Here is an 18,946-nt window from a genome sequence, read left to right as displayed (position 1 = left end):
ATTTCCTTGTTTCTTTTTCCTTGTATTTCTGTCTGCCATTTCAGTTTTGTGGGTTTTGTGGTGTTTTTCTGTTTTCTTTATTTATTATTTATGACTCTGCTCAATTTTTTCTTTTGTGGTTACCATGACGTTTGTATAAAGGTCTCATAGATGAAATAATCCTTTTTCTGCTGATAACATCTTATCTCCATTAGCCTTTGTAGGTTACAGCCTTTTCCTCTTCCCTTTCTATGTTTGTGTTGCTTCAAATTATCCTTTTTTGTGTTGTGAGTTTGTGACCAAATTGAAGTATTTTTAGTTACTTTTGATGCTTCTTTTCCCTTTAGCCTTTATGTTATAAATAAGTGTTTACTAACCTATTATGATACTTGCAATTTTCTGAGTCTGTCTGTCTATTTATCTCCTGGCTCTAGGCTTTGTCAACCTTTGGCTTTTTGTTTCAACTAGGAGGGCTCCTTTCAATATTTCTTTTAGGGCAGTTCTGGCAGACATGAATTCCTTCAGCTTTTGCTTGTCTAGGAAAGCTTTTATTTCTCCTTCATATCTGAAGGATAACTTTACTGAATATAGTGTTTTTGGCTGATAGTTTTTCTTGTTCAATATTTCAAGTATATCATTTCACTCTCTCCTAGCTTGTAGGGTTCTGCTGAGAAATACTCTGACAGCTTGATAGGGATTTCTTTGTAAGTTATTTTCTTCTTTTTGGTCATCCTTAATATTTTCTTCCTCATTGATTTTTGAAAGTTTTAATATAATATGCCTTGGAAAAAGGAGTTCTTGCATTCAGGTAATTAGGAGTTTATTAGCTTCATACTTGTATTTTCAGTTCCTTTTCCAGGTTTTGGAAATTCTCAGCTCTTATTTCTTTTAATAAGCTCTCTGTTCCTTTGTCCCTCTCTTAACCTTCTGGAATACCTCTTATCCTTATGCTGTTTTCCAAATGATTCAGATATTTCTCATGGATTTTCTTCTGTTTTTTTGTTTAATTATTATTTCTCTCTCCTCTTCCACCTGAATCATTTCTGTATTTCTATTTTCGAGCTCACTAATTCTCTCTTCTATATGGCCTATTCTATTTCTAATGTATTCTACTTTATTTTTTATCTGATTAATTGTGCTCTGAATCTCCATAATTTGTGGGGTTTTTATAGTTTCAATCTCTTTGGTGAAGAACTCCTTTTGTTCATTAAGTTTATTCCTTAGCTTATTGAACTTTTTCTGAGTTTTCTTTTAACTCATTGAGTTTCTTTGTGACAGCTATTTTGAGTTCTCTTTCAGTTAGATTGTGTCAGTTAGATCTTCTGTGACTTCAAGTTTGGCTTCTGGAGAGTTGTCATTTTCCTTCTGTTCTACTGTGTTACTATAGTTCTTCATGATACTCAATGAGTTTATCTTTTTCTGGTGCAATTGGCTAGTAAACACCTTTCTTATTTGGGCAAGGCTTTGTTTCTGAGCTGCTTCTGGTTGTATGTGAGAACCTGTACTTTCCACCCTCCACTGCCTCTGATAGAGGCATCATCAGTGCCCTCCTTGTGCTGCTCATGCCTCTGAGGTTGCTGGTGCTTTACTGCTTACAATGTTGCTTCAGTCTCAGATGTCACCAACATGGTCACCCAGCTGTGAGTAGTTCAGCTGCTTCTGAGGTTGCCTGGTTCTCATGTTCCCCCACAGACTCTCTGTGGGGTGAGGTCGTGCTGCCCCATGTATCACCTGCACTGCTGTTCCCAGGTTATTTGGGGTACTGGCAGAACTGCTGTCAGGGGCCCTGGGTTCACAGGTGTAGCTGTCATGTCTGGGGGCCCAGGGTCTTGTATGCAGCCCTCACTGCTGGTAGAGACAATATTGGGGGTGCCACATCTGGGGGCTAGGTCACAGATTATACTGTGGTTCCTGGATCCTCATATCACTGGTGCCACCTGCCACTGCTGGGGTAGGCACAGAGGCTAAGCTTTGACTATTATTGCTGGTCATGAAGCCTCTGGTCACAGGGGTGCACCATTGTGCTTTTGAAACCTTAGGTGAGGGTACCCCACCCCTGCATGGGAAATTCATATTTTGGATGCTGCTCCCAATTTTGGAAAGACCAGTGCCACTGCCTGGGGAGGCGTATGAGGCTGGGTTGCCAGCATCACTCTGTGTCCTGAAGCCTCAAGATGTGTGTACCACCTGCCACTGGGGCAGAGTGGGGCCAGGGGCTAAGCCATGAGTGATCGTCATTATTGCTCTTGTCACCTCTGTTCACTGGCATGCACTGGTGTGCTTTGAAACCTCAGGTCAGAGCAACCCACCCCAGATGATGAAATCCAATGTTTGGAAATTGCATCTATTGCTGAAAAGACTGGTGTATAAAATGAAAAACTTCGTCTTTCCCAAATTGTCAATTACATGTTAATATTTATTAATAACATGGTGCTGAGTGATGTCAGCATCCTGATGGAGTTAGCTCTTACCATGGTCTCTCCCCTCTAAAATACAACCAAAAAGAAATTCAAACACCAACAGAGGACACACACACAACACAGAAGACTTCTGGGAGACCCACGCAGCCATACCCCTGAAGGTGGTGGTGAGGTTGTACCCTCTGGAAGAAGGTGAAGCTGCTTGGCAGGAGTTCTTTGGACAGAGAAGAGCCCTGGCTAGAGGAGGGGCACAGTTGGGGAGAGGTTCTCTCTTCCCACCTGGTGCTCCAGCCCCCTGCTCTAGCCCCAAGTTCACTGAAAGCATGGAACAGCAAGAGGGGGGTCTTTGAGAGGAGTGGCTTATGAGGGGAGAGGTGCTCTGTTCCCATCCAGTGTTCCAGCCCCACATTCACTGGGAGAGTGTCATGGTGAGAGAGGAGCCAGTTAGAGCAGCAGCTCAGCTGAGGAGAGGTTTTCTGTTCCCACCCAGAGCTCCAGACCCACATTCATCAGGAGAGCAGCGCAGTGAGAGAGAGGCCAGTTAGAGGAGAGGCACAGCTGGAGAGAGGCACTCTGTTCCAACCTGGCACTCCAGACCAGTGCTCCAGCCACACAATTGATGGGAGGACTGCATGGAGAGAGAAGCAGTGGCAGGTAGAGCCCTGTGAGTGACCAGAGCACCACACAGAGAGAGAGGCATAAGTTTGGGGGGCACATTCAGGTATAAGAATGTGCTCCTTAGCCCACCTTGCATTCCAGTTCTACTATCATCCAGAGCTCTGCACAGAGTGAGAAGCAGAGGCTGGGGGGAGCACAGGGGAAGGAGAGCACCCCTCCCCTACCCAGTGCTCTAGATCTGCTATCCAGCAGATCACTGCACAGTGAGAAAAGCAGCCAGTGCCCAGAGTTGGGGAGCCCCAGATCATGCTGGACCCACAATACGGAGCATCTGCTCCTCACCCAGTGGAGGCACATGGTAGTAGTGACCAGATAATAACGTCATGTTGAGACAAAAATCCACACCATTAAGCAGTATGAGAAACTATATTAACTGTCCAGACCAGAAGGAAAATGGCAAGTACCCAGAAACCAAACCTGAAGACACAGAAATCCATAACCTAAATGACAAAGTTTTCAAAATAGTTATCATAAAAAAAAACTCAATGAGTTACAAGAAAATACAGAAAGACAAATTAACGAATTCAGGATCATCTTTGCAAAAGAGACTGAAACTTTAAAGAAGAAACAATCAGAATTGTTGGAGATGAAAATCACAATGGATGAGATAAAAAAAAATCTGAACTCCCTAAACAACAAAACTGACAATATGGAAGACTGAATTAGCAATTTAGAAGACAATACTATAGAAATGCTTCAGGAGGAGGAGAAGAGAGAACTAAGAGTAAAAAGAAATGAAGAGGCTTTCAGAGAAATATCTTACTCAATTAGTAAATGTATCATAAGAATTACAGTTATTCCAGAGGGAGAAGAGAAGGAAGATGGAGCAGAAATCTTGTTCAAAGAAATGATAGTGGAGAATTTCCCAACCAAGGGAAGAAGATGGAAATCCACATGAAAGAGACTACTAGAACTTGCAACTAGGTTAATGTAAAAAGAACTACTGAAAGGTATATAGTAGAAAAGCTGGTAGAAGTCAGTGACAAACAAAAAATATTAAAGGCAGAAAGGCAGAAGAAAATAACTTACAAAGGAACCCCTATTAGGCTTTCAGCAGATTTCTCAGCAGAAACCTTACAGGCTAGGAGAGAGTGGAATGACATATTCAAAATCTTGAAAGACAAAAACTTCCAGCCAAGAATTTTCTATCCATCAAAAATCTCCTTCAGATAGGACAGAGAAATAAAAACTTTCCCAGATAAACAAAAGATAAGGGAGTTCATCACCACAAAACCCCCACTACAAGAAATCCTCAAGAAGGCTCTCATACCTGAAAGGAAAAAAAGAAAACAGGAAAGGGGCTATAAAACCCTGAGCAAGGAGATTAATAGGTATGCAACAATCAGAAATTGGCAACTCTCTATCAGATCACACTGGTAAACACTTAACTCTAAAATCAAGGATAAAGAAAAGGAAAACATCAAAATGAAAATCATATCATCACCTTAACCACAAACTCATAATACAAGATGGAATTAGATATGACAAAATAACTTAGAAGGGGAAGAGGAAAAGGGAAAGAATCAGTATAGTTTAAGGAAATAAGAAGCAATCAGAAAATGGACTATCTCACCTGTGGGACTTTCTCTATGAACCTCATAGTATCCACTAAACAAATAATTAGAACAGAGACATATATGACAAACAAGGAGAAAATGAAGAAAACCAACATAAAAAGCCACCTAATCAAACTGATAGCCCAATATACATGGGACAAGAAATAAAGGATATGCAGAAGAAGCAGAAAACATGTGATAAGATGGCAGCATTAAGCCTTCATATACCAAAAAAATCACTCTAAATGTAAAAAGACTGACTTCTCCAATCAAAAGACCAAGAGTGGCAGGATGGATTAAAGAACAAGATGCAACAATATGCTGCCTCCAGGAAACACATCTCAGCTCTAAAGACAAACATAGGCCTAGAGTGAAGGGATGGAAGACAGTACTCAAAGCTAAGGGAGAACGAAAGAAAGCAGGTGTTGCCATACTTATGTCAGACAAAGTAGACTTCAAGATAAAACAGGTAAAGAGAGACATAGAGGGGCAGTATTCAATGATAAAAGGAACTCTCTAGCAAGAATACATAGCATTTATAAAAATATATCCACCCAACACAGGAGCAGCAAAGTACATAAAGCAACTATTAAAAAGCCTAAAAGGAGATATTACCAACAACACCATAATAGTAGGAGACCTCAACACTCCACTTACTTCAATTGATAGATCATCTAGAGAAAAAGTCAACAACAAGTTTGTGTAATTAAATGAAAAACTAGACCAGATGAACTTAATAGATGTATACAGAGTAATCCATCCAAAAACAGCAAAGTATATATTCTTCTCAAGTGTGCATGGAACGTTCCCAAGGATAGACCATATATTGGGAAACTAGGCAAACCTCATTACATTTAAGAAGATTGAAATCATATCTACTATCTTCTCTGACCATAATGCTATGAAACTAGAAATGAACTACAAGAAAAAAGCAGGGAAAAGAACAAAAATGTGGAGACTAAATAACATGCTGCTGAACAACCAATGGGTTGTCGAAGAAATAAAAGGAGAAATCAAAAAATATTTGGAGACAAATGAGAATGAAAACACACCATACCAACTCATATGAGATGCAGCAAAGCAGTCTTAAGAGGGCAAATTATAGCAATACAAGCCAATGTTAACAAACAAGAAGAAGCTCAAATAAACAATCTTAAACTACACCTAACAAAATTAGAAAAAGAAGAACTAACAAAGCCAAAACTCAGCAGGAGGGAAATAATAAAATTTAGAGCAGAAATAAATGAAATTGAAAAATAAAAACTGTAAAAAAGGCTAGTGACACAAGGAGCTGGTTCTTTGAGAAGATAAACAGAATTTATAAACCCTTAGCCAGGCTCACTAAGAAAACAAAAACAGAGAATAGAGGAAGAAGAAGAAACTGATGAAAAAATCCATCAACTGTAAAATTGTAAACGTGGTAATTGCTAAGGAAGATAGGTTCTGTGTGGTATGACACTCTGCCATTTGTGGTCTCAAGCATCTAAACATTTTGTACACTTACAGGCGACCACTCAGGTAATAGCCCTGAACCTAGAAGTCATTCCAAAGTCATGTTATATCCATCATGACAGAGAAGTGGAAGAGGTGGGGGAACTTCAGCTATCCCACATCATTAAACTAAAAAATATTCTTCCACCACATATTTATAAAGTACCACTCCATGTAATATTGCTCAAGCCCTCAACATTCTGGCCATTTCTGTGGGACCTGACTTGACCATGCCAATTTCCCCTTTAAAAGGTACTGTCCATTCTGGGAAGATGGTGGCATAAGAAGACTCTGAACTCACCTCTTCCCATGGGCACAAGAAATATGCAGCTACCTGTGGAAATATTTCATCTGAGAGAGATCTGATACCTGGATCAAAAGACCCTCTACAACAAGGGACAGCAGTAACAGGATTGGAAGATGCAGAAATATACCTCTTATGAAGAAAAAAAAAACAAACCTCCTAGCTGCAGCATTTCATGATGGTGAGGAATCGTAAAGGCACAAAGCTTTTCCCAGAGGAGGAGGGGACCCTGAGCAGCAGATCTATGCCACAATAAGCACCCCAGACTTTAGATTCAGCACAACTGAGGCATGATCCATCATATCTGGCTTTCCTAGCTTTGCAAATCAATAGAGAAATACCCCTTTATTGAATGGTAGAGAAAGAAAAACTTGCTCTAAAAGGATCCACACAGAGTTACACCCATATCAGAAACCAAGACAAAACACCAGAAAGAAATGTGCGTGTTCCAATGGTAAAAGAGACTCACTTACTAAGCTCTAAGTACATCTCAGAAAAACAGGAGGTGGCTAGGCCCACCCCTTGAAGGACTGAGACACTTATGACAGTCTTTATTATGGCATAGTTCTGTCATGCTGACAGGGATATTGGCAGAATCTACTGGATTCCTTCCTCTAGCCTATTAGTGCAGAGGTCTGCCCTGCCCACTAGACACTGATCCAATCAAGCACAGCCAGGGTAGGCAGCTAGACCAAGCTACTGGCCCCACTCACTAGCAATCCCATGGTGAACCTGAGGAGGAGAGTGTGGGACCTCTGCAGGAGGGCAAGTGGGTCTGCCTTCATGGGGTGTGCATATGGAGTGGGCCTGCATTGGCAGTTCAGATGGGTCCATGAAAGGAAGGGCATGTCAACAACAGTCGACTTGTGCTGCTGGCCATCACAAAAAGCCACACAGGGAATCTGTCCTGCTTCCCAACACCTGAAATGATTATGTACCATGTTTCTAGGTTTGGTCCAACTCATCTTCAATCCTGAGAGAGCTGACAATAGTGATGTGATGCAGGGGGCTACACTGGAGTTCTGCAGCAATTGTGACCCCCTGAACCCAGCAACCAGCCAAACTGGGGGCCTGACACTCTTAACAGCAAAACTGCAGTACTTATATTCTATTAGATCTCACAGCCAGTGGTGCCTGGGATTGCCCTATCCAATAAAATGACATTGGCAGCTACACCTGGTTGAGTCTTACCACCAGGAAGCCCAGGGGCTAGCCTAGCCTGTCCATGCACCAGCAGCAAGAACAACACCATCAAAACAGAAGTGCACACACGGCCCACACAGGGGCCACCCATTTAGCATTTGGAACAAGTGAAAAGAGGAAAGCACATTTATGGGCCCCATAAGGCCTCTTTTACATAAGACCACATTTCCAAGATGGAGAGGTGTAGCTGATCTACCTAATACATAGGTATAAGCACAGAGAAGTAGGAAAAATGAGGAGACACAATAATATGCTCTAAATAAAAGAATAGGACAAATCCTCAGAAAAAAGAACTAAACAAAACAGAGATAAACTTTCTACCTGATATAGAGTACAAACTAATAGCTATAAATGTGCCCACTGATCTTGGGAAAAGAATAGATGAACACAGTGAGAACTTCAACAAAGAATTGGAAAATATAAAAAAGAACCAATAGAACTGAAGAATACAATAATGGAAATGAAAAATTCACTAAAGGGAATCAGCAGCAGGGGAGGGTGATACAGAAGAATGGATCAGTGATCTGGATGAAAGAGCAGAGGAAATCACCCAAGCTGAACATAAAAAAGAAAAAAAAAATAAAAAGAATGAGGACAGTCTAAGGGACATCTGGGACAACATCAAGAGTAGTAACATCTGTGTTATGTAGGTGTTTCAGAAGGAGAAGAGAAAGACAAAAGGACAGAGAATCTGTTTAAGGAAATAATAGCTGAAAACTTCCTTAAGCAAAGCAAGGTACCAGAAGCACAGACAGTACCAAATAAGATGAACCCAAAGAGGCCCACATCAACACAGATTATAATAAAATGTCAAGAACTAAAGTTAAAGAGATATTCCTAAAAACTGCAAGACAAAGGCAACAAGTTACATACAAAGGAATCGTCATAAGGATATCAGCTGATTTCTCAGTGGAAACTGCACAATCTAGAAGGGAGTGACACAATATATTCAAAGTGCTGAAAGGAAAAAGTCTACAACCAAGAATACTCTACCCAGCAAGGCTATCATTCTTAATGGAAGGAGAGATAAAGAGCTTTACAAACTGGCAAACACTAAAGGCATTCATTACCACTAAACCAGCATTACAAGAAGTGTTAAAGGAACTTATGTATTGGGAAAGAAAAGGCCACAAATAAAAATAAGAAAATTACCAAAGAAAAATTATCACTGGTAGAGGCAAATATACAAGAAAAGTGGTGGATCAACCACCAATAAAGCTAGTATGAAGATCAAAAGGCAGATGTACAAAAATTATCTACGTTTGTCTTAAGAGGTTCAGTGATACCAAAAAAAATAAAAGAGGTAAAGTACATCAAAAATGTAAAACATGGTGGGAGAGTAAAAGTATAGGGATGTTAGAAAGAAGTCAAAATTAAGAGACTATCAAATTAATATAGATTGCTATCTACATAAGTCATTACCTATGAACCTCATGTAACCATAAACCAAAAACCTATAATAAATACTCAAAAAATAATGTGAAAGAAATCCAAACATAACAGTAATGAAAGCCATAAACCACAAGGGAACAGGGCAAGAGAAAGAAGGAACAGAGAAGAGCTACAAAAACATCCAGAACAAAAGAACAAAATGGCAATAAGTGCATACTTATCGATTGTTACTTTAAATATAAATGGACCAAATGGTCATCAAAAGACAAAGGGTGGCTGAATGAATAAATAAAACAAAACCCATATATATGTAGCATGAGTGACAAACTTCATACTTAAAGACACTAACAAACTGAAAGGAAATGGAGAGAAAAAGATATTCCATGCTAATAGAAATAAAAAGAAAACTGGAGTAGCAATATTTAGACAAAATAGACTTTGAAACAAAAGCTATCAAAAGAGACAAAGAAAGGCATTACATAATGATAAATGCAACAATCCAAAAACAGCAGTAAGCAAACAATTATTAACAGACATAAAAGGAGAAATTGACAATAATATAATAATAGTAGGGGACTTTTAAGCTCCACTTACATCAGTGGATAGATCATCCAAACAGATTAATATGGAAACATTGGCCTTAAATGACACATTAGATCAGATGGATTTAGTAGACACATACAGAACATTCATCCCCAAACTGAAGAATACATGTTCTTTCTGTATGCATATGGAACATTTTCCAGGATAGCTCACACATTATGCCACAAAGCAGGCCTCAATAAATTTAAGAAGATTGAAATAATACCAAACATCTTTTCTGACTGCAACAGTATGAAACCAGATACCAATTACAGTAAGAAAATTAGAAGAGTCACAAATATGTTGAGATTTAGCAAAATGCTAATGACCAACCATTGAGTCAATGAAGAAATCAAAGGAGAAATCAACAAAAACCTAGTGACAAACAAAAATGATAATACAATATGCCAAAATTTATGGGATATAGCAAAATTGGTACTAAGAGGGAAGTTTATAACACAAGAGGCCTAACTCAGAAAACAAGAAAAACCTCAAGTAAACAATCTAACAGTGCACCTAAAGAAATTCGAAAATGAACAAGACCAAAGTCAATAGAAAAAAATGAAATAATAAAAATCAAAAGGGAAGTACAGGAAATAGAGACTAAAAAAAAAAGGAAAAATTGAGAAAACTAAGATCTGGTTCTTTGAAAAGATAAAACAAAATTAACAAACATTTAGCTAGACTCATCAATATAAAAAGAGAGTTCAAATAAATAAAATCAGAAACAAAAGAGGAGAAATTATAATGAGCATCACAGAAATACAAAGACTTAGAGAATCATACAAATAGTTATACACCAACAAATTGGACAATCAGGAAGACATAGATAAATTCTTAGAATAAGAAAAACTTCAAAAACTAAATCAAGGAGAAATAGAGAATCAGAGTATGCCAATCACTAGTAAGGAGATTAGAAAACCTAACCTCCCCCCCAAAACAGAAGTCCAGGACCAGACAGCTTCACCTGTGAATTCTACCAAACATTCAAAGAAGATTTAGTACCTATCCTTCTAAAACTCTTCCTCAATATTGAAGAGGAGGGAAATCTTCCTAACTCATTCTGGGAGGCAAATATCACCCTGATAAAAACGACAAGGACAACACAAATCAAGAAAATCACAGACCAATATCACTGATGAACATAGATGCAAATATCCTCAATACAATACTAGCAAATTCAATACAACAATACATTAAAAATGTGCAACATGACCAAGTGGGATTTATTCCAGGGATGCAGGGATGGTTCAATATCTGCAAATCAATCAATGTGATAGACAAATCAATCAATATGAAGAATAACAATCACATGATTATCCCAATATATGCAGAGAAAGCATTTGAAAAGATAACACCATCCATTTGTTATAAAAATCTCTAAATAAAATAGGTATAGATGGAAAGTACCTTAACATAGTAAAGGCCATATATGACAAACCACAGCTAACATCAGACTCATTGGTGAAAAAATGAAAGCTACCTCTTTAAGAACAGGGAAAATATAAGGATGCCCGCTTTCTTCACTCTTATTTAACATAGTATTGGAAATCCCAGACAGAGCAATTAGGCAAGAAAAAGAAGTAAAGGAATCAAAATTGGAAATGAAGAAGTAAAACTATTGCTTTTTGCACAAGACATGATTTTATATATAGAAAACCCTATGAATCTATTAAAAAACTATTAGAAACAATAAATGAATACAGTCAGGTTGCAGAATAAAAAATCAACATGCAAAAATCAGTTGTATTTCTATATGGTAACAACAAAATAGCAGAAAGAGAGATTAACAATCTAATCCCATTAACAATCACACACACACACACACAAATGAAATACCTGGGAACAAATTTAACCAAAGAGATGAAAGATGTATACACTGAAAAAAATAAAGCATTGTTGAAAGAAATTGAAGAAGACATAAAGAAACAGAAAGATAATCCATGCCCATAGATTGGAAGAATTAACAGAGTTGAAATGTCCATACTTCCTAAAGCAATCTACAGATTCAATGAAATCTCTATCAAAGTCTCAATTATAGTCTTCACAGAAATAAACAAAGAATCCTAAAATTTATATGGAACAACAAAAGGCCCCGGATAGCCAAAGCAATCCTGAGGGGGAAAAAATAAATCTGGAGGTATCACACTCCTTGAATTCAAAATATACTGCAAGTATATAGTAATCACAACATCATAGTACTGGCATAAAAACAGACACATAGATCAATGGAACAGAATCAAGAGCCCAGAAACAAATCCACACATGTTTGGACAGCCTATTTTTGGCAAGGCAGCCAGGAATGTACAATGGAGAAAGGAAAGTCTCTTCAATAAAAGATGTTGGGAAAACTGGACCTCCATGTGCAAAATAACGAAAGCAGATGATTATATTACACCATACAGAAAAACTAACTTAAAATGGATTAAAGACTTGAATTAAAACCTGAAACCATAAATCTTCTAGAAGCACACATAGGAAGTACACTCTTTGACATTTGTCTTAGCAGTATCCTGAATATTATGTCTCACCAGGCAAGGAAAAAAGAAGGAAAAATAAACAATTGGACTAAATCAAGCTAAAAAGCATCTGCAGAGCAAAGGAAACCATTAACAAAACAATGACACAACCTAACAATTGGGAGAACATATTTGCAAACCATATATCCAATAAGGGGTTAATATCCAAAATATATAAAGAACTCATACAACTCAACAACAAAGAAACAAAGGAGACAATCAAAAAATGTGCACAGTATCTGAACAGACTTTTCACCAAAGATGATATACAGATGGTCAGGCATATGAAAAGATGTTCAACATCAGTAATTATTATCGAAATGCAATTCAAAACTACAATGAGATATCACCTCACACCTGTCAGAATGGCTATAATTAAAAAGACAAGAAATAATATGTTGGAGAGGATGTGGAGAAAAGGGAGCCATAATACACTGCTGGTGGGAATGTAAATTGGTACAGCCACTATGGAAAACAGTATGGAGATTCCTCAAAAAATTAAGAATAGAACCACCATGGACCATGGCAGTAAAAGCAATGATAGGAAGCACCAAGGTTTTCTGGCATAAGGAGGGTGAATTTTTGAATACCATTTGTATTAATGTTCTCCTTTTTGAGATGGAGGCCATGGATCTAGAATACACTACATTCTTTCCCATTTTTTCAGTCCTGAGACTGAAGTGAAATTGGTTAAAGTATTTCTCAAGAAGGCATGGGAATGATTAGAGACATGAGGGAGCAGAAAAGATGCATCAGTAAGTTCCCTCTCCATGGATCTAGGTCTCACCCTTCTAGGTTTAGGGCTTTTTCTCTGGCATGGGGCAGTAAATTAACCTCTCTTAGACTCTTGTCCCTTATTTTTGGATTAGAAACATTGCTTTAATTTCTATTCCACCAAGTCTAGTCTTCTTTAGAGGCCAGCACAAGGTAACCAGGGTTGCTGCCTCCAATTTTACTGGTGAGGGGAAGTGTCAAGTGAATGAAGAAATGTTGAATGGGAGAAGGATGATTCTGATCAAGTACAAACTTCTTCTCCCTTTTCCTTTTTCTTTCCCCAGCAGTCATTATTGTGTAGAGGGAGTAGCCTTCATGTTTTAGAAGCTTTGGTACTCTTTACTTTATTCAGTATATAAAGACTCTGATGAGAGAAAGTTCTCTTCATTCAGTCATAATAACGGTAAAGCAAATTCTGTGGCTCAAGGTTGAGCTCTTCTCAGACCTTCCCAGCACATACTCTACTCTTGTGATAGGAGATATTGTGGGAAGAGTTGGTTTGTTTTCTGTGTAACTTTTTCCTCTAGTGTCCACAGATTCCCTTAGAGAAGGGCCCCTGGAAATGGTTCTAGTGTGACAGAATTCATTTTCTTGGTATTAACAGTCCAGCTAGTTCTTTAACTCCTCTTGTTCTTCTGGTTTCTAGTAAAATATATGGTCACTTTGTTGGGAAAATTGGGCATGATAATTTTAATTGGGCTGAATTCAAACTTACACACACCAATGTATTTTTCCACTTTAATTTGTTCTTCATTGTTTCATTTATCCTTTTGTTTTTACACCCCAAATCTTGTTTAACTTCATATTCAAGAAGAAAATTATTTCTTGCATGGGGTCCATGATCCACTGCTACTTTGTCGGTTGTTTTGGTATTTCTGAATGCTATGTGCTGGCATCAATGACCTATTAGGGCTATGTGGCCATCTGTAGCCCACTTTTGTATAATGTTGTCTTGTCCCCTAAGTGTGTCCTAGACTTATGCTTGGTTCACACTTGATGGCATTTTCTGGTGCCGTGGCCCACACAGGATGCATGATGAGATTGACCTTCTGTGATGCAAACATCATCACCCATTGTTTGTGTGACATCTTCTCTGTACTCCTGCATGAGTGGCTACATTGAGCTAGTTGTTTTTATTGTGGTCGGCGTCAAAATCTTGGTGCTCATTCTCACCATCTTTGTCTCTTGTGGTTTCATTCTCTCCAGCAACCTCCACATCAGCTTCATGGAGAGCAGGTCCAAAGCTTTTGACAACTGCAGTTCCCACATAATTGCTATTTCTCTCTTCTTTGGATCAAGTGTATTTCTGTATCTCAAACCATCTTCTTCTGTGTCTTTGGATGAGGGAAAAACCTCTTCTTTCTTTTATACCAATACAGTTCCCTTGATGTATCCCTTAATTTATAGCTTGAGGAATAAAGACATTAAACTTGCTTTGAGAAAAATCCTGAGGAGGAGAAATTTTGGTCAAAACTATGTCTGTTTGTGCATGTAGTTATAGGGCAGAGAGATACTGTATATTTAATTAAAGTAATTTTAGTGGCATCTTTCTTTCATGGTTTTTCCTTAATGTTGTAAAGGAAACTTAAGTCTTCTCTCATAATTTATTTCCAGTGCTTATAGAATAGGTCTTCTTTTTTCTTCACCATTTCCACAATATCATCTCCATCTTTGTTTTCCTGTTTAGTAATAATACTAAATAAGAAACATATTATATCTGTTTTTTTAATTGTCATAAAACTTCATTTTTCCTGTAGGAAAAGGTGAATGGTCTTTAAAAAACCGAATTAGGTCACACTAGAGTGACATTGTGTCATTGGGGGTGTGCTTCTCTGCTACTTGCTATTAGAAGCGTGAATCAGGTACTCTGTTTCTACTCCCTTCTTTCCATCCTCCAACTGGCAAGAATTTGTCTTCTTTGAATGCCAGAGATTGAAGATTCTGTAAAGACTCTCAAGTATAATCCATTTTGTATCTGTAAATATTATACATCAACTTTCTTTTGGCAAAACATTTTCTTTTTTATCTTTGTACAGTCAAAGCAGCACATGACTAATTGCCAAAATGTATTTATTATATGGATGGGAAACTGAAATACAGAGTGGATAACGTTTTACTGAAAGTCACACAGATTCATGAAGAAAAAGTCTACACTCTTACTCTTCCGTTTCATGTAAACTACTCTAGTACAATTTGTGTCACTTTGTTCTTTTATTTTTGTTTCAGTAACCATGAAATATTAGAAAACATTGCTAATTTGAAAATTGACTGTGCTTTGTTCCAGGATGATACGTGAATTTCTCTCAGGGAGGGTATCACATTTTTTGTTTATTGTTTAGGAAAACAGTTTGATGGTTCTTTTTGTTGCGAAAGAGGAGGCTTTTGGGGCAGCATATTGGAGAGATGATTGGCTCAAGGATGAAGTTTACTTTTTCTGAAAGTTACAAACTTGAATTTGGAATATTTGTAAATGTTCATTATTCGGAAAACAAGGCATGGGAGAGAAAAGAGCCCAGAAACATGTCACTCGTCAGGATTCAACAGACCCATGGCCAAGAAATAAAAGGTTTTTGTGTAGAGAGTGGTCATTAGAGTTAGCAAATGCATTTGAATCAGAATTTGTATCCTTTTCTGTAGAGTATTGTGAACATATCCCACTGTCCGTAAAGCTTTGAAAAAACTCTAATTTACAATGTCAGTACATTGGTAGTGTTTGGGGGAATGAAGGTGAAAAACCTATGGCCACATTTGGGGAACCTGGTAGAGAGGGGGCACCAGCTACGGGAGATAAAATAGTGTGGGACAATTTAAACCAAAGGTAGAAAGAAGGAATTTAGAAAGTAAAATAAATGATAATGAAAGCCTTTGCCTATGACTCTTTCCTTTCTGGAAGACCCAGAAATGTTATGGGGATCACAGGATTTCTCTAGATTATGAAAGCATAAATTCTTTGATATTAAAAAGAGAAGTTAAACAAAAGGGCTGGAGGACCTGGGAATAACTAAATCGCTCCTGTTTTTGTTGGCTTCCAAATGCTACCCCTATGTGGATTTTTATGTACAAAAACGTCAAATTACAGCTAGTAGAGCATTAACTAAAAAAAAAAAAAAATTTGGTGAGTAAACCTAATTGTGACAATGTCTTTTCTGCAAAGAATGTTGCAATATTATAATTTTTTGGGAAAAAAGTTACTCTAAAAATCTCAATTTGATGTATCAAGTGACAATTACGTATTTTCTAAGAAACGTTTAATAGTATTAACTATTTACCATTTTCCTAATCTCCACTGAATATTTAGGTATTTTAAAATTTAGCGTAGCTAGTTTGTTGCATTGTTTGTTTTTTAGGTGTTTGACATTCCTTAATCTATGTCTTATGGTTTTAATTGACCACTCATACTCCATCTACTGACCTTAATGTTAACATGCTTCATTTTAACTTTACAAGTTCTATTTATAGAAAATAATTGATCTTGCTTGGAGTATGTTTTACTTTTTTTTTCTTTTATTTACTCTTCCTTTGAAAAACCTGTTTTCCTCATGGGAATAAGAATGTATATAAACAAGTAAATAACATCTATGCTATTTGGAAATCTTTGTATACCTTGCAGAGGTGCATCCACTCTATGTATTTTTTCTTTTTGTGTGTGAGGAAGATTGGCCCTGAGCGAAGAACTCTTACCAATCTTCCTCTGTTTTATGTAGAATGCCATCACAGGATGGCGTGGTTCTAGGAGCGTGCCAGAGACTTGCAAATCCTGGACCACCAAAGCAGAGCATGCAAACTTCACCACTATGCCACTGGCCAGCCCTGACTCTGTTATGTACTTTATCATGATTTGAGGTGGCCCAGAGCGTAGCTTGAATCTGACCACTAGCCTTTTATTTCACGAGCCTCAAAATCAAATGGAATCTCTATCATTTATAGAAAAATACACTTTCTTTAAAATTAATTTCCGTCTTCAAATAATTAGAAAAAGGTAATAAAGATAGTTGAAATATAGCCTGTAATAATTAAGGGTGGTAACATCTTGAAAGAGGCAACCCAGCTGTTAGTTAAGCAACTTAAGGACTTTTTAGTTAGCAATAAGCTCTCTGTGTCCATCTACTTGGACTTTTTTCAAAAGGTAAAGAATCAAGTCAAGATATTTTACATGCACAGCAGACTTATCCTTAGTAGTTTTTGTTCTTTTGTATTATGGGAATTGCACTGACAAGTTATGAGGCAAATTATGATTTTATTATAATTGTTCACAGCTGAGAGTCAAACAGGTAAGGCATTGATTTTGCCTGTGCCTGTGTACCAGGACAGAGCTATTTCTAAGTCAGTGTGAAAGCTTCAAGTTTCCAGGCTAACAGAAAATGGTCCTCCTAGTTAAGGCTCAGAAAGAAAGTTCCCTGAGTACATCCTGTTTTTGTTTATTATAAACTTTCTCTGAGGGAGCTGCTATTGTTGCTCAGGATCAGGTTTGTAATCAGCATGATCAGAGTGCATTGTGGTTAAGTGCTGATGAAAACTATGAGTAAAAGGGTCTTGAGTTCCTCTTTAATCTCTCTTTAATTCCTGAAGCCCAACTTAATTGAAGCCTACTCTCTACTCCTAGTTACACTGCTTCCCTACACAAACACACATGAACACACATACACACACACACAGAGTATCTTCAAGTCTTGTATTTTATGAGATCCTTTCCTGATATCGATTGCATGGTATTCAACTCACCTTTAGTCTTTGCAAGCACAATCAGGTAGATAATTCCTGGTTGAAGCTCCAGAGAGGCAGGGCTAGGCATAAAGTACCTGCTGAATCTGGCCAGAGAATGTGGTTATTGCTTCAGTCATTCGTTTATGTTAAAAAAAAAAAAAACAAAACATTTTACCTGCTATGTTCCTGGCAATGTGTGGCAAAGTAATATATATGATAAACAAATATGGCAATACAAGAGACTAATATAATGGTAGATTTTCAAATGCAACATAATAGAGTTACATGAATAGAATCTATCTTACACGTGGATAGATTCTAAAATTGGTCTTATGTCGTCACATTACACCTGAAAATTCATTATGTCAGCAAATGTCCATATTGGGGACAGACACAGTACTTTTCCCTAAGCCTGCCACAGTTGGTGTTTCTCTTGAGCACTGGAACATTTCACTGTAAATTCATCTGAGCACTAGATGAATTAGCTGCTTTACATTCAGAGTTTGTTTTACAAATATGCACCTATAGACAGTAGAGTCTCACTCTATGTAGGAAGATTTAAGTTCTAAGACAGAGATTCCCCTCTTCTCAGTGAGTGGGATGGCTGGTGAAATCACCTGGGGTGTTTAAAGTATCTCTCTGGCATAAAGTTGGAAAAACCCATTTGAAAAATAGAGATAAGTTCAGGATTTTATGTTTGCTCTTAAGGAGGAGTGTTGTGTTTCAGTTTTCTCTGCACTGTCACTTCTGTCCCTTTATGTGTTTTTTCAGAAAAGAATTATAAGGTACATGGGGAAGGGGATTCTGTTCCCATCTCATAGATGATGAAACTAATGTTCAGAGATGTTCATGGCTTGTTCAAAATCACAATTTATAAAGTATAGAACTGAGATAGAACTTGAGTGTTTTGATTCTAAACCTGCTAGGGTTTAAAAAAAATTATTATTATGCAAAATTTACCATGTTGGGCCCTGAACATCACCCCAGTGGAGTTAGAGTGCTGACTTTTGTACCACCTCATTACTGACTCATGGGGTAAAAGTTCAACTGTCACTTCAGATCTTTGACTCCTCCTTATCCAAATTGAAATGCTGATTGACAAGGCTTCTTTGCTGCTAGGTGAGGGGTTAAAGTGTAGTTCCGTGGTGAGCCTATTGTCAACCACAGGGAGTGAGAATAAGTATAAGACTAGCATTGTTTACACAAGCTTGTTCCACTTCATTACTATTGAGTGGAATGGAAGCTCACTTCCCCACTTGGCCCCGCTGACTGTGGAGTGCCAGTTAGCATCACTTTGTTCAACTTTATTGCTCAGAGTAGGGGAGGAAGTTCAAATCGTTGCTC

At 37.7% G+C, this 18,946-nt stretch overlaps 1 pseudogene; it reads left to right on the top strand.

The window, feature by feature from the left end:
* Window positions 1–12,646: 12,646 nt before the first annotated feature.
* LOC103562106 (olfactory receptor 8B3-like) lies at window positions 12,647–14,393 on the top strand (annotated as a pseudogene).
* The last annotated feature ends 4,553 nt before the right edge of the window (window positions 14,394–18,946 follow it).

This window comes from Equus przewalskii, chromosome 6, assembly GCF_037783145.1.
Source record: "Equus przewalskii isolate Varuska chromosome 6, EquPr2, whole genome shotgun sequence".
In the NCBI taxonomy this organism is placed as follows: Eukaryota; Metazoa; Chordata; class Mammalia; order Perissodactyla; family Equidae; genus Equus; species Equus przewalskii.
The sequence above is the reverse complement of the archived record's forward strand: the minus strand, read 5'-3'. Positions and strand labels throughout refer to the sequence as shown.